We start from the raw sequence: 14,538 nt of genomic DNA, 5'->3' as shown, positions 1-14,538 counted from the left end.
CGCCGGGCCATGTGCGTGCGGCGGGGCGTCCCACGAGTTTCGGGGGGGTGCGCCGGCGCCCTAATGCCTCGCGGCGTGGCCGGAGGAACTCAGGGGGCAGAAGTGTGCCTACTAGTGATTACAGTCGCGCTCCCATGACTAGTACGCACTCGATGCCAATCACCACCGCTCCTTGCATCAATCTACAAACTCATTGGAAACTACAACTACCCTCTTTTGGTAAAGGATGGTTTTGCCCAATATGGCAGCCACTCCTTTGCTTTTCCCGTCGGGCGCTACGGTGAAGGACTAAACTATTTGTGACGCCGCAGGGGGATACCAGAAGTCAGCTTAGTATTCAGAACTGTATGAAAACGTAGCTTAACTCCACAACTTATACTAGCAAAAACTGTAAGTTCAAAAAACTATTGTGGTTGTGATATCTCAGCCTTCCGCCAGACAGCTTCGCTTACGTTACTAAGTTCCCCCTTGACGCGTCGGTTTTTAGACTCGTCTACTGACTGGGCACAAGAATGGACGATTCCAAAACATAAAAGGAGTGTCTGGTGAGCCAAAGATGGCCGATACTGCTAAGAAAACACGTTCCTGGGGCGACACAAAAATAAGTAACAGTCGCTTTAATCAGCTACGCCCGAGCCCAGCGCGGCAGCGGCAATGCCACCCTTCCCCATCCTCCTGGTCACCGTGGTTCCGCCGGCAGACGTCTCCGCCCACAGACGCGGGAGCAAGCGCGGGTCACGTGAGCCAGGGCGGGGCCTGCCGCGGGGCTGCTGAGCCGGTCGCGCCGTGTTGGTGGCATGTGGCCGGATTCGCCAGGAGGAGTCCGCCTCCGGCGTTCCCGGCTCAGGAAGGGTATTGTGTATTTGTATCTGGTACTTCCGTCTTGCCAGGCTCTTGCGGGTGTTTTAATCACCCCCCAGAGAAGGCTGTGGCTGCCGGGGGAGGGCTGGGAGGAGGGGGAGTTGTTTGACGGGGACAATTTCAGTTTGGGAAGATGGAAAAGTTCCTGAGATAGGTGTTGGTGATGAAGGCACTACAGTGTGCATGCGTTTAATGTCACTGAATTGCACAGTGAAAACGGCTAAAATGGCAAATTTAATGTAATGTATATTTTACCTCAGTTGAATGGAAAACAAAAGAGAACCAGGTTCTTGGGTTGCTTAATATTAAGTTTGAACCCTCTCTGTCTTACCTTAAGCTATACCTCTGGGCAGATCACTGGACTTCCCGGCCTCAGTTTCCCCGTCTGTAATGTGAGAAGCCACCTGGTTCATGTGCGTGGCCTATGGTCTGCTTTCATCAGTGCAAACGGATTCTCTTGGAGGTCAAAGTTCTGATTTCTTGTTTCATCTGCAGTTTTCATAGATCGCTGGGCTCCGCCAGCCCCTTTCTTCTAGAAAGTGGCAAATCAATGATGGAGAAACATATTTACAGAAAAGCTTGGAGACAGCTGAAGGTTTGGCAGCTGCGTATCTCAGGGAAGACCTGTGACATGCACACAGAGTTGCCATGCATTGCTGTTTCCCAGTTGAGGGACATGTCACGTCCTTTAATGCACAAAGATTGTTCATGTGCTCATGAAAGAAAAAAGCGTGTATTTTGAAAGTGTATTTCCTTGTATTGACCATCAGCAGTTCCACCGCCCTGAAAAGCCAGAGAACTGCGGCTGATGCTGTGGTCGTGTGAGTGCCACTGGGAGGCGCCCTGTTGCGCTTTGCAGATTTACAAATTGAAGCTTTGTGGCAACCCTGCGTGGAGCAAGTCTATCGGTAATGGTTTTCCAGCTGGCTCTGATGATGGTTACCTTTTTTTAAGCACTATAGTCTTTTTAAATTAAGATATGTACATTGCTCTTTTAGACAGTGCTATTGATCACTAAATAGACTACAGAATCGTGTGAACATGCACTGGGAAACCAAAAAGTTTGCGTGACTCCCTTTATTGTAGTATTCGCTTTATGGCCCTGGTCTGGAACTGAACTTGCAGTATCTCTGAGGTCTGCCTGTGGAGGGTGAGTTAAAAATTTGATTCTTGCCATCTTAGAATTATAGTGTGACAAGGAGCAGCATTCATGAATCAAGACATCACAAAAGTGAGTGTAAGAGCGCATTTGTAATAGCGATGCATGACGGAGCAAACTTCCCCAAGTAGGCGGAAGACCAAACCCTGCACCAAGAGAAGGAGAGGGTCCTTTGACGGAGAGTGTGGAAAGAATTCAACACACATGCCAAAGTTTGAAAAGTAAAGTTTAATAGAAAAGATATCACTCCACAGAGTATGGTGTCTGCTCAGACGCAGGGAGACAGTGACAATAGAGACAGTAAAGGTACTGAGAGGAACCCCGGGTGTTAGGGGGATTCCGTTCATATATCGCAGTTCCTGGGAGTTATAGGTTAAAAGACTTTGTCAACCCATTTCCTTTGATATGAACATACAGTGAGGAAGGGGAATAGTATGTATGTGAAAAGCTACGAAAATGTAGCATGAAAGGCCTGTTGGCAGTTCCCAGCCTTTAATCCATAGGCCCCCCGTAGTTTTAGCCGAAGGGAATGAAGGTCTCTTGGTTCCTGTTTCCCCTTTACTGGTGTGGGGAATGGGTTGTTAGCAATTTCAGTAGAAATCTTCCTTTGTTCTAAAGGTGCCCTGGCGGCCTGATTGCAGAGCTGATCAGCACATTGCAGTCTCTGATTGTGGCTCAATTAACATTCTAATTCTCTGCGCTTTCCTACATTAATAGGTCCATTGATCATTCAGCACTCTTCCTTTCAAAGGGGAAACCAAACCCCACCCCGAAGTGCGAGTGGACGTGGTCACTCACTTCTAATGAATTGCATGTGGAGAAGTGATGCTATGTGCTTCCAGACCTGGGGCCTGAAAATGATCAGCTTCCACCTGGCTTGCTCCCTCTTGGATCACTGGCTCTGAAAGAAACTAGCCACCATGTCCTAGGGACACTCACCTACTCTGGAGAGGCCTGGGTGTGGGGTTGCTGAGCTCCCCAGCACCAAGTTGCCAGATGTGGGAAATGGGAGCTGACCCTCAGGCCACCATTAAGCCTCTGGTAGGCAGCAGCCCCAGCCCATGTATTGGGAGGGGCCTCAGGGGAAACCAATGCTACTGCTACCTTGCGCTTGGACTTCCAAGCCTCCACAAGTGAGACGTAAATATCTGTTGCCTAAGACACCCGGTCTGTGGTGTTTTGTGACAGCCTTAGAACACTAATACACTGGGTGAGTTTGTAAGTAAAATACATAGAAAAAGGCCTAGAAGGGTACACGTTAAACTGAAAACAGGGTTTGATAAAGGTAAGTAGTATTGGCGATATTCATCAGAGAAAAATGTTAACTGTAGGGTCTAGGTGGTAGCTTTATAACTTCACTGTACAATTCTTTCAACTTTTCTGTATGTTTGAAAATTTTTATAATAAATGGGGGGGAAGGACTTTAAGAGGCCCCCCACTGCAACATTTGGAGCCTCAAAAAGAATTAAAAACTGGGCCATTGTCTCATTCTGAAAAGAATTAAAAGACTGAAGCAAAAAATAATCTTGCCTTTTTAATCTTATCCTTAATTTTTCAAGGTAATCAAGTAGCTGGTGAGGGAAGGTTCTTGATGGGAGAATCCCAGCCAGTAGATGCGTGGAGATCTGTTTGATGGCCAAGAATGTGGTCTGCGTTGGTGAATGTTCCTTGTGCACTTGGAGCGTGTATGCTGCTATTGGGCGGCGTATTCAGTCTAGGCCTGCTAGGTCAGCTGGGTCGATGGCGTGGTTCAAATCTAATATACCTCTCTGCTTTTCTGTTCACTTATTTTGTCAGTTGCCGAGAGAAAAACCTTGAGAACTCCGATTCTGATGATGGGCTTGTCCGTTTCTCCTTTCAGTTCGGTCGCTTCTTTCATGTACCTTGAAGTCCTGTAATAGGTGCATACACATTAAGGATTTTTATGTATTTGGTGCACAGTGATAAGTCCGTGGTCATCTAAACCGTTTTGCTCTATGTCATGTGGCATTTTGAGGGGAAGTTGACCCTGTTCCGATTATGTAATGCTCTCCTTTACTCCAGTCACCTTCCTTGTTCCGAAGTCTAACGTATCTGCTGGTAATATAGCCACTCCAGCTTCCTTTTTTTTTTTTTAAAGGCAAGGCAACCCTTGGTTGACTTGGACCTTGTCAAGTTACAATCCCAAGGACCTTGTCAACTTACAATCCCTTATTTTTTATTGCACCTGCAGCACCCGGTCTTCCTAGGTGGTCTCCCATCCAAGTACTCACCAGGCCCGACCCTGTTTAGCTTCTGAGATCAGACGGGATCGGGCTCGTTCAGGGTGGCGTGGCCGTAGACTCTCGCTGCTTTTGATTAGTGTTTGCATGTTAAGTACTTTTCCCCATCTTTTCACTTCTAATCTACCCATGTACTTAGAGTGAGGTTTTTTAAGACAAAATAGTTGGGTCTTGTGTTTTGTTCCTTTATTTGTTTTTATCTGGTATAAGAAACTGACTTTTAAATGGTATATTTAGACCGTTTACATTTATGTAATTATTATAATAATGTAATTATTGACATGATGGGGTTAAGTATGATATTGTCGTTTCCTGCTTGTCCCTTTGTATTTTGTTCCTCCCCCCTCTTCTGCCTCCTTTTGGGTTATTTGAATATTTTTTGGTATTCCATTTTAATTTAATGATTGGTGTTTTGATTCTATGTTTTATTTTTTAGTGTGTGCTTGCTTTAGAGTATGATGTATATTACTAACATTTTACATTCTGCTTAAAGCAAATATTTTACAACTTTATGTAAAACGTAGGAACCTTACAACCTCTCAGGTCTCTGTATCACATATATTCCATCTACATACGTCGAAAACCCCCACGACAATGTGACCAGTTTTGCTTCTAACAGACATATGTATTTTAAAGAATTTGAGAGGAGAGAAAGCGTCTCCCATATAAGCACTGTTTCTGTCGCAAGTCATTGTTGAATTTCCAGGTTTCTCTCTGGCATCATTTTCCTTCAGCCCAAAGAACTTCTTGTACCATTTTTCAGCAGGTCTGATATTGATGAGTTCTCTTAGTTTTCCCTCTGCGATATCTTTATTTTCACTCGTCAAAGGTATTTTTCTAGATGTAGGATTCTGGGTTGACAGCCTCCCCCCCAGCACTGTCAAGATGTCCCGTTGTTTCTGGCCTCTTTAATTTCTGACGAGAAGTCTGTATAATTCAGATTGTTAACCTTGCATGTAATTTATCATTTTTCTCTAGCTTCTTTCAGGATGTTTTCTTTATCTTTGGTTTTCAGCACTTTGAGTCTGATGTGTAAAGGCGTGGCTTTAAAATTTTTTTATGTTATCCTGTTTGGTGTCCACTGAGCTTCTTGGGAAATTTTCAACTATTATTTCTGCAAGCACATTTTTCCGCATCCCTCTTTTTCTCGTCCCCGCTGGGGCTCCTGTGACCCATGTGAGAACTGTCCGTGTTGTCCACGGATACCTAAGCATTGCTCATTTTTTTCAATATTTTTTCCCCTGTTCATTACTTTACTGACCTGTCTTTAAGTTCGCGTATTCTCTCTTATTATCTTCATTCTGGTATTAGTCCCCCTTAGGGAAGTTTTTATTTAGGGCAATGTAGAATTTTTTCAATCCTAAAATTTCCATTTGGTCCTTTTAACTTTTTTTATGTCTCTCTCTGTAGGAAACATTTCTCTTCGCATTCATTTCGAGTCCATGTGTTTTTGTGTGGCAGAGCTTAGTCTAAGCTGCTTCGAAGTCTGATCATTCCAACAGCTGGGTTACCTGGGTTACATCTGTGGGCTGTCTTTTGAGTATTGCTCAGTTTCCCTGATTCTTCGTGTGTTGGGTAATTTTAGCTTGTATCCTGGGCATTTGGGGTATTGTATGATTTAGGCCTGGGTCCTGTCGGAGTCCTCTGGAACATACTGAATTTTTGGCTGTTTTCGCGGGCCACCACCATGGGATGGAGGCCCTGATTCAGACTGCACATCCTGCTTGGCCTCGGAGGACGGTTGTCTCAGTGTCCCTTGTGCTTTCAGGCTTGGCGGTGCTGATTTGGGCCTGGGCCGCGTGGTGTGCAGACGAGCCGGGAGCCCAGGCCCGGCGTGGATTCGTGTCCAGAATCAGGGCATCACTCACCAGCTCACTCCTTTCTAGGGCCCTCTCCACACTCCGAGACCCACACAGGCCTCTGTCCTGGTGCTCTGGCCAGACCATGGGTCTCGGCGTTAGCTGCCTACACTGCCTCCGAACAGCCCTGCGACTGGAGTACCCTTGAGGCACAGCCCGGAGAGGAAAGTGGGTGTCCCCCGCACACACTCTTCAGACCTCAGGGGCTTACTTCCCAGGCCCCCCGCCCAGCGAGACCGCTTCTGTGGGAGTCCGGCCTGCAGCGCGCCCCCGTGGCTCTTTGCACAGGCCGCTCGCAACGCCCTGGTCCTGGGTTCCCGGTCCCCGATCCTCGCAGCGCCGCAGGCCCTTGGGCTTCGTACACCTGCGACTCGGGTTCTCAGACGTGGAGCTGTCAGGGATGGCGATGCATTTCATGTGTGTCACACCTTTGTCTTTATAACTCTATGGATTTGTGTTTTGCTGCATATACAGCATTTAACCTACATATAGGTTTTTATACATAAGTAAGAAAATTATATGACATTTTACATATGTGTTAGAGCATTTAAAATATAAAACAATACCACATGCATAAAATACTAGTATTAAATATATAAACATATAGTTGAATATGTATGGGTAAATATAGAGTAAATGTATATAGGTGAAACTAGGTTAAATGTCTATATTATAATAAATTTGTGTATAATATAAATTACATGTGGTACATGGTATGAAATACTATATATAGTAAAATAAATCTATAAAAATCAAAGGCACAATAAAAATGTACAGTGAAAATTTACATTTAGTGTATATATGTACACATATAAGAAAATATATAACAACACATATCACCAAACACCATAATGTATTTTCATGAACTTTATTTATATGTATTATTCTGAAATTTGCACTTTTTTCATCATGTTTATGAGATTCATTTTCAAGTACAAAGCTACAGCTCACATTTTCACTGCCAAATAGCATTTCGTTGTAGACTGCACCCTAGTGTCTTGATTCATTCTCTGGTGGAAATGTGGGTGGTTTCAGTTTTTTGGTGTTGCAAACGGCGCTGTGAGGAGCGTTCACTCACACGTGCAGGTGTCTGAAGCATACGCACACCAGGGCTGGAATGGCTGCTTCCAGGGAGGGGCATCTCCAGTAAAATAATGTCGGATTATTTCCAAAGTAGTTGTGTCAGCAGGTCAGCTTATTCCCGTAGTGACTTCAGAAGAAAGCTAATGATGTCACTGCATACATTTGCAATTCTTAAAATGACATCACTGTTAAGAGGCTGTAGGTCAGTACTAGACATTTACAAGAGTTTAGAACCCTAAAGCTGACCAGCTATGTTGCTGACCGTGTGTCGCTGAGCCGGTTCCTTCACATCCTTGACTGTCTTAGGCCAACTTCCCAGAAGCAGCTGGGATGGGGGTCTTTGTGCAGGTGATTAATGAGGGTGTGCTCTTGGGGATGGTGTCGGGGGCAGGGGAGGGAGTCGAGCTGAGCTCTAGCTTCCTCTGGTCCCTGGAGCTTGGAGCATGAATGGCACGGGGAGGCAGCGGGCAGACTGTGCCCATAGTGGCCAGCTCTGGCTTAAGGTTGCCAGGAGGGCTTGGGTGTGGGCTGGGAACAGTTTTCTGAGAAAGTGCGACTGGGATGCACCGGGGACCTGGGTGGGGGGTGTCAGCTTCGCCTGCTGCACCTGTAAAACGGTGGCGATTGTGCTCTGTTCTGCCTCACAGGATGGTTATGACACAGTCTACACAAATAGTTTCATAATTACTTCTTTTCGCTTAATACTATCAATATCTTTTCCACATTTTTATGTAATATTTTTAATTTCCGTTCTAAAAAATCATTGAGTAAATACAATGCGGTACTCTGGGTTGTATCCTGGAACAGAAATAGGGCGTCAATGGAAACATGGGTGAAATCTAATGTTTGGAGTTTAGTTACTAGTAATGCACTAATGTTAATTTCTTAGTTGTGACAAATGTGCCATGGCCATGTAAGATGTTAACATTAGGTTTATGAGAAATCTCTGAACTACCTTTGCAACATTTTTGTAAATTTGAAATCATTCCAAAATAAAAAGTTCATTAAAAATTATTGAGACTCAGATATTTACACATCCATATTCATAACATTATTCACAAAAACCAGAAGGCTGAAGCAACGCAAGTGTCCACTGATGGATGAATGGATGAACACAGTGGGGCCCATACACAATGGGATATTATTCAGCCTTGGAAAGGAAGGGAATTCTCACACCTGCTACAGCATGGATGGACCTTGGGGTCTTTATGCAGAGTGAAATGACCAGACACAAAAGAACAAAGCCTGTGTGATTCTGCTCCTAGGAGGACCCCCGAGTAAAATTCAGAGACAGGAAGTAGGTGAGAGGGTTAGGTTAGCGTTTAATGGGGACAGTCTGGGTCTGGGAGGATGGTAAGTTGCAGAGATGGTGGTGGTGACAGCTGCACAACAGTGTGAATGTGCTTAAAGCCACTTACGGTAAATTTTATCTTGTGTATACTTTACCATAGTATTTTAAAAAGAAAAAAGTAATAATTGAAAGTCATTATTTGTGGTGGTCGTCTTCTTGCCGGCGGCTGGGTGACCTTGAGCTCTTGGTGACAGGGCTGTGCGCTGTCTTGGGTACATTGCCCTCAGGGGCTCGGGAACTTGTTGGGAACCTGTTAGGAACGGCACGTGCGGAGACGGCGCCGGCCTGGCCGCCAGGAGGCGCTGCGGCCCCTCGTCAGTGCGACGCTGGCTCGTCCCCGACGTTCCCCAGGCGGGGGCGCCCAGAACCTGGGCCCGGTCACTTCTCGGGAGCTCCTGTCTGCACGAGCCTGTCGCTGAGCCGGCGAGCAGGGAGCAAGGGAAGGCGGTGGATGGACTCCGAGGGTCAGATGCAATCCAAGTCCTGCAGCCGCTTCCCCAGTGACTGAGCCCGCCCACGGTCCCTCGGATGCGGGCGTGGTCAGGGGCCCGGGGCAAGCTCTCTCCTCGAGCCTGTGTGTGTCCTCGATGCCACGCGTCAGTGCCACTGCATGAAAGAAGCTCGCGGGGTCCGTGCCCTGGGAGGCCTCCGCCTCGGGCCTCCCAGGGCTCGGTCCCGGGCGGCCACCGCGCCCTTGGTGAAGACGGCAAGGCCTGGGGAGCACAGTTGTGCCCAGGTCCCGGCAGCAGGAGGGGAGGGGACGCGCCGCGCTTAACAAAACGGACCTTGTGGAGCTGCGCTACTGCCGATGGCCTCGGGGACCGTTGTGGCGGGTTGGGCGGCTCCTGCACCTGCTCCGGCCACTCACCGCTGTGCTTAGAGTCTGCCCTCGTTTTATCTTTCTGGGGCTTTAACCCGAAGCAAAGTAAAGAGTAGATGCAAGCACCCACTGACCTACATCCAGGTTTTTAAATGTTTACATTTTACCACACCTGCCTCAGACTTTCTAATGAAAAAAAAAAAAGGATCCGAAGGCCCCTTCCTCTCCCCTAAATTCCATTTCCTCCCTGCTCCTCAGAAGAAGCCATCATGTGTCCATAAGTAACATAGACATTGTTTGGGCATTTTGATTTTTACTTTGTTTGTTTACAGCAGAAAAAGAATAGCTTTATTCGAAGGGAAAATAAAGCAACAGGACACTTCTAGACATGAAAGCAGCCGAGGAAGAGAAAGGTGACTCAAAAGGCTCAAGGGCTCAAGGGGCCTGTTTGGCATTTTTAAATGAAATTTTTAATGATTTAATTGTAGTCGCACAGGCAGTTGTAAGAAATAATCCTCTTTGGTCAGGTTCCTTGAATGACGCAGAGCTGTTGTGTAATGTTGCAACCAGGATGCTGACATCGGTGGGACCCGCAGACCGCACTCAGCTTCATCAGTTTTCCTGAGCTCATCCGTGTTTTGTGGTGATGGACGTAAGTAGGATGTAATGCCCAGCTTCTCACGGTGCCCTCCCCCGAACGATGTCCTCGAGGTCTGCCCATCTCGGTACATGGCATTCCGCTCACCCATTGTATTAATACCCTGCGATTTATTTCTCATCCCACATTGACATCACAATGGGTTGGCTCGGGGTTTGGAGATTATGAACAGTACTACAATGCAGTCTTGTATTTGTCTCCGTGAGCTGCAGAGAACATGACCAGAAGTGGAATTTCTGGTCGTAGGATGTCTGCCTTCCAATTCTCTTCGATATTAACAAATTGTCCTCCAGAGAATCAAAACCCACTTTCACTCCCTCTAGCAGCCTAGGAATATTTCTGTTTCTCCTCACCGTGTGTGCCTATCTCTTGTTTGTGTTTGCATTTCCTTGATGTCAGCAGATGTCTGATTTAAGCAGCAGAGGAAATTATTAAAAGCAATGGAATCTCCAGCAGAGCTGGGAACCCAGGCTCAGAGCGAAGCAGACAGAAATTTGCAGCTCATGCCAAGAACTGGCCAGAAGACATCTGTCCCATCGCCAAGTCCCAGGGATCAGCTCACACCCGTCACCACGGTCAGTAGCCCCTGGATGTTGGTGGAGGCCCACAGCCTCTGCCTCTACATGTGGGGAGCAGGTACTGCCACAGCCGTGAGTTGTCACCATCGCGGAGGCCTTCTGTTCCCTGACCCCAGGTCCCTTCCCATGTGAACCTGGCTGGGTGCTGCTGACATTTCACCTTCTACATGGGAAGAGACTTTCTTGGAGGAGGGGAATTCTTCAAATGTAGAAAGAAAGGTTTAGATTCCGAATGGTCAAAGAAGAATAGTAAGCATCCACTACACCTAACTAAGGTCGAACGTCCTGCATGTGTTTATTGGCCTCTCAGATGTCCTTCTCAGTGAATTACGCATACACAGCCTCTGCTTCTTTTGGGTGGTTCCTCTTTTTCACATGGACGTGGATGAGTTCTTTATAAATTCCAGATTATAACCTTGAAACCCATTATATGTGTTAAAGTACATTCTTCCAGTCTGTGGCTTATCTTTTCACTTGTCATGATGTCTTGCTGGCACTTAAATTGTCAATATTTTTCTTTATCGTGTGTGTTCTGCGTGACTCCCTGGTTTGAGAACGTGGCTAGATGGGTTATTTGCATTAACTCTTATGCTGAAAACAACTAAAATGCTGGATAAAATGTAAAACCCACCTTATTCAAATCATTGAAGAGCTGACAAGAAAATAAAAATCACTATAAATAAAGAACTATAGTTACTCTACATAAAGAATTAAAATCCGAGGGAAAGCAGGAAGAATACCAAGGGCCTCTACCAACCTGGGTGAACTTGGACTTCAGCTAATAGCCTCGCCATACATGGAGAAGTTAAAGACCAGGGTCTCCAAGGCGTAGGGAGCATAATAGAAAATGTATTGTCCTTTTGAAGTGGGACCACCAAAGGCTATGTGTTCCTAATATATATCTCCCCTCAGGGGAGGAGGAAGCGATGTTAAACCTGCACTTCCTGACCACAATAGGGATTGTAAGGGATGTCGACCTGATACAGGATAGACCTAGGGAGCGGGGAGCTTATTTTTAAGAAGCTGTAACCATCAGCCAGCCCTCACATAGATCTGTAGCCCAAACTGGGAGTCCCCAAAACCATGAGCTTCAAAAGCAAAGTGGTCTCAGACTGGTACCAAGTACCTAGGAGAAGCAAATGCAAAATCTTAATTTTTTAAGTAATAAAGGGGTTTATTTTCCTGACATCTAGAGATGATCCCTTAGCTAATTAATTTTCAACCTTTCATGTTTTCTCATGTGTGCATATGAGTATATATTTCTCTTTGAACATTGCTTCGTCTGTTTCTCGAGTTCTGATAAGCAGTACTTTCATTGTCAATTCCACATTGTATTTCATTATGAACTATTTCACATTTCCACATACGTAGGAGATTTTTGGTTAGCAGTTTATTGGTACTTTTTATTGAGATGCAGTTTACTTAAGGGCACCTATCTTAAGTATCAGAGATCAAGCGCTTTGACAAACGGGTATGCTAGTGTAACTGACAGCTCATCTCTCACTCAGGCCACAGAGTTCCCCCATGTGACCGCCATCCTGATTTGTTTCGCTACACTTTAGCTTTCCTTTTTCTGGATCATCATATAGTTGTGCCTGTTCTAGAATTTTAGATAAATGGCAAAATAGGTTTACTCTGTGTCTGGCTTCTTCAACTCAGCAGTGTTTTGGAGATTCGTTCATGTTGCTGCGTGTCTGAGCAGTTTGTTCCTTTTTGTTGCTGAGTCGTGTTCGTTGTATGACTACATGACAACTTGCTTATCTGTTTTGCTCCTAACGAACACCCGAGTTGTCTCCAGTCTCTGGTGACTGTAAATGAAGTTGCTGTGGACATACTTGTGCAAATCTTTTTGTGTGACTGTGTTTTCTCTTGGGTGTCAAATACATAAGAATAGAATTGCTGGTTCATAGGTGAAGGGTATGTTTACCTTCAATAGACGCCGCCAACGTCTTCCCGAATCAATGGGCCATTTAGCGTTCCTACCGACAGCACGTGAGGATTCCGGTGGGCTCACGTCCTCTTCAACGTTTGGTTTTGTCGTCCTTAGTTTGAATGATTCTGGTCAGTATGGAGTGGTAGCTCACTGAGGTTTTCATTTGCATTTTCCCAATGTGGCATTAAACACATTTTTCAAGTGCTGATTGGTGATTTGTATGTCTTTTGTGAAGTTTCGTTTAAGTCTTTGGTCCAGTTTTTTATTGGGTTGTCTTCTGGATGTGTGTCTTTCATTAGGTGTATGTCTGACATAGATTTTTCTCATAGTCTGTGGCTTGCATTGTAATTTTCTCTTTGGGGTCTTTGGAAACCCAGAAGTTTTGAAGTTTCTCTGAAATCCAATGGTTTTTTTTCCCCCCCTCTTGGGCTTTTGCTTTTTGTGCCCTTCTGAGAAGACTGTGCCTATCCCAAGGTTTTTCTTCTTTTTTTTCACTAGAACCTGAATTTAAGTTTTACATTTAGATCCATGATCTGTTTTGAGTTAGTTTTTGTCTACACCATGAGAGAAGAGATGAGGTTCATTTATTTTTCCAAATGGACAGTCCATCGTTCAATAAAATTAGTTTAAGAGACTGTCCTTTCCTTCACTGGGTTACCTTGGCAGCTTTCCTGAAAGTCAAGTGACCACATATGAGCGGGTTAATTTTCGGGCTCTCTGCTCTGTTCCATTGACCTGTTCGTGTTTCCGTATGAATACCACATCGTCCAGATTACTTCAGCTTTATAAATACCTTGAAATCAGGTAGCGAGCGTCCTCAAACTTTGTTCTTTTTTAAGATCATGTTGATTATGCTAAATACTTTGCTGTTCCGTATAAATTTTATAATTAGCATATACCATTCTAGGAAAAAAGCATGCTAGCATTATAATGAGAACTTCATTGAGGCTGCAGATTAATTTAGGAAGAATTGACATCCTAACAATATGTTAATATGAATATTTTTGTCTTCTTTAATTATTCTCAACAATGTTTTGTAATTTTCATTGTAAGAGTTTTACCCACAGCTTTTAAAAATTATCCCTAAATATCTCCTTTTTTATACTTTCGGTATTTTTTTAAAGTTCTTCTAATTGTACATTGTTAGTACACAGAAATAGAATAGATATTTAGATTTGATGTTATCTTTTCAACCTTGCTAAATTTATTTACCAGTTTTAATAGTCTTTCAGGATTTTATAGTATTTAATATATTTTTCTCCAATGGCTTTCCTCTCCTGTCTGTGTGCATTTTGCCCTGTTTCTTGCTTCCCCGGGTCTCGGCCAGGCCTCCAGTGCGATGATGAGCATGAGCGATGACTGAGCACCGTGCTGGCCTTCTTCCCAAGCATTCAATGTTTGATCATCGTGGCCCAGACGCCTAGCTCATGAATGGATGCTGAATTCTTCAAACACTTTTTATGCATCTATTGAAATGATCTTACAGAATTTTCTCTTGTGTTCTATCAATATGGTGTTATGGGTTGAACTGTGTCCCCACAAAAGATAGGTTGAAGTCCTAGCCCTCAGTACCTAGGAATGCGACCTTATGTGGAAATGGGTCTTTGCAGATATAATCAAGTCATGATCAGGTCGTTAGGTGGGCCCTAATCCAATCACTGGTGTCCTCATAAGAAAAATTGCCTTGTGAAGATGGGGACACACAGGGAGAAGACAGCCCTGTGACGACAGAGGCAGGTACTGGAGCAGTGTGTCTGTAGGCCTGGGAACACCACGGGCTGCCAACAAGCCCCAGGAGCTCACAGAAGGCTTCTCCAGATTGAGTGAGCTCCGGGGGCGGTGGCCCGCCAGCCCCGTTATTTCAGACCCACAGCCTGCGGAAGCCTGACGATGCATTTCTGTTGTTTTAAGCCACCCAGTGGTGCTTTGATATGCGGCCCTTGGAAACTAACGCAGTGGTGAGTCACCTTGATGG

General features: G+C 45.1%; 2 long non-coding RNA genes and 1 pseudogene across 8 annotated transcripts; 2 read left to right on the top strand and 1 right to left on the bottom strand.

The window, feature by feature from the left end:
* Positions 1-89: 89 nt before the first annotated feature.
* LOC120616275 (uncharacterized) lies at positions 90-7,633 on the top strand. Of its 6 annotated transcripts, none has more exons than XR_005656576.1 (3): positions 90-3,061; positions 3,580-3,747; positions 6,050-7,633. It is a non-coding gene; the product is annotated as an uncharacterized LOC120616275 (long non-coding RNA). The 6 variants fall into 6 exon arrangements; XR_005656573.1 differs by having other exon boundaries at positions 90-3,153; XR_005656574.1 differs by having other exon boundaries at positions 90-2,011; positions 2,738-3,747; positions 6,050-7,630.
* LOC120617251 (uncharacterized) lies at positions 4,224-4,342 on the bottom strand (annotated as a pseudogene).
* Positions 7,634-8,283: 650 nt separating the features above from the next.
* LOC120616310 (uncharacterized) lies at positions 8,284-11,075 on the top strand. Of its 2 annotated transcripts, none has more exons than XR_005656579.1 (3): positions 8,284-8,520; positions 9,922-10,046; positions 10,455-11,075. It is a non-coding gene; the product is annotated as an uncharacterized LOC120616310 (long non-coding RNA). The 2 variants fall into 2 exon arrangements; XR_005656581.1 differs by having other exon boundaries at positions 8,284-9,538.
* The last annotated feature ends 3,463 nt before the right edge of the window (positions 11,076-14,538 follow it).

Source organism: Pteropus medius, unplaced genomic scaffold (genome assembly GCF_902729225.1).
Source record: "Pteropus medius unplaced genomic scaffold, Ma_sr-lr_union100, whole genome shotgun sequence".
Lineage (NCBI taxonomy): Eukaryota > Metazoa > Chordata > Mammalia > Chiroptera > Pteropodidae > Pteropus > Pteropus medius.
The sequence above is the reverse complement of the archived record's forward strand: the minus strand, read 5'-3'. Positions and strand labels throughout refer to the sequence as shown.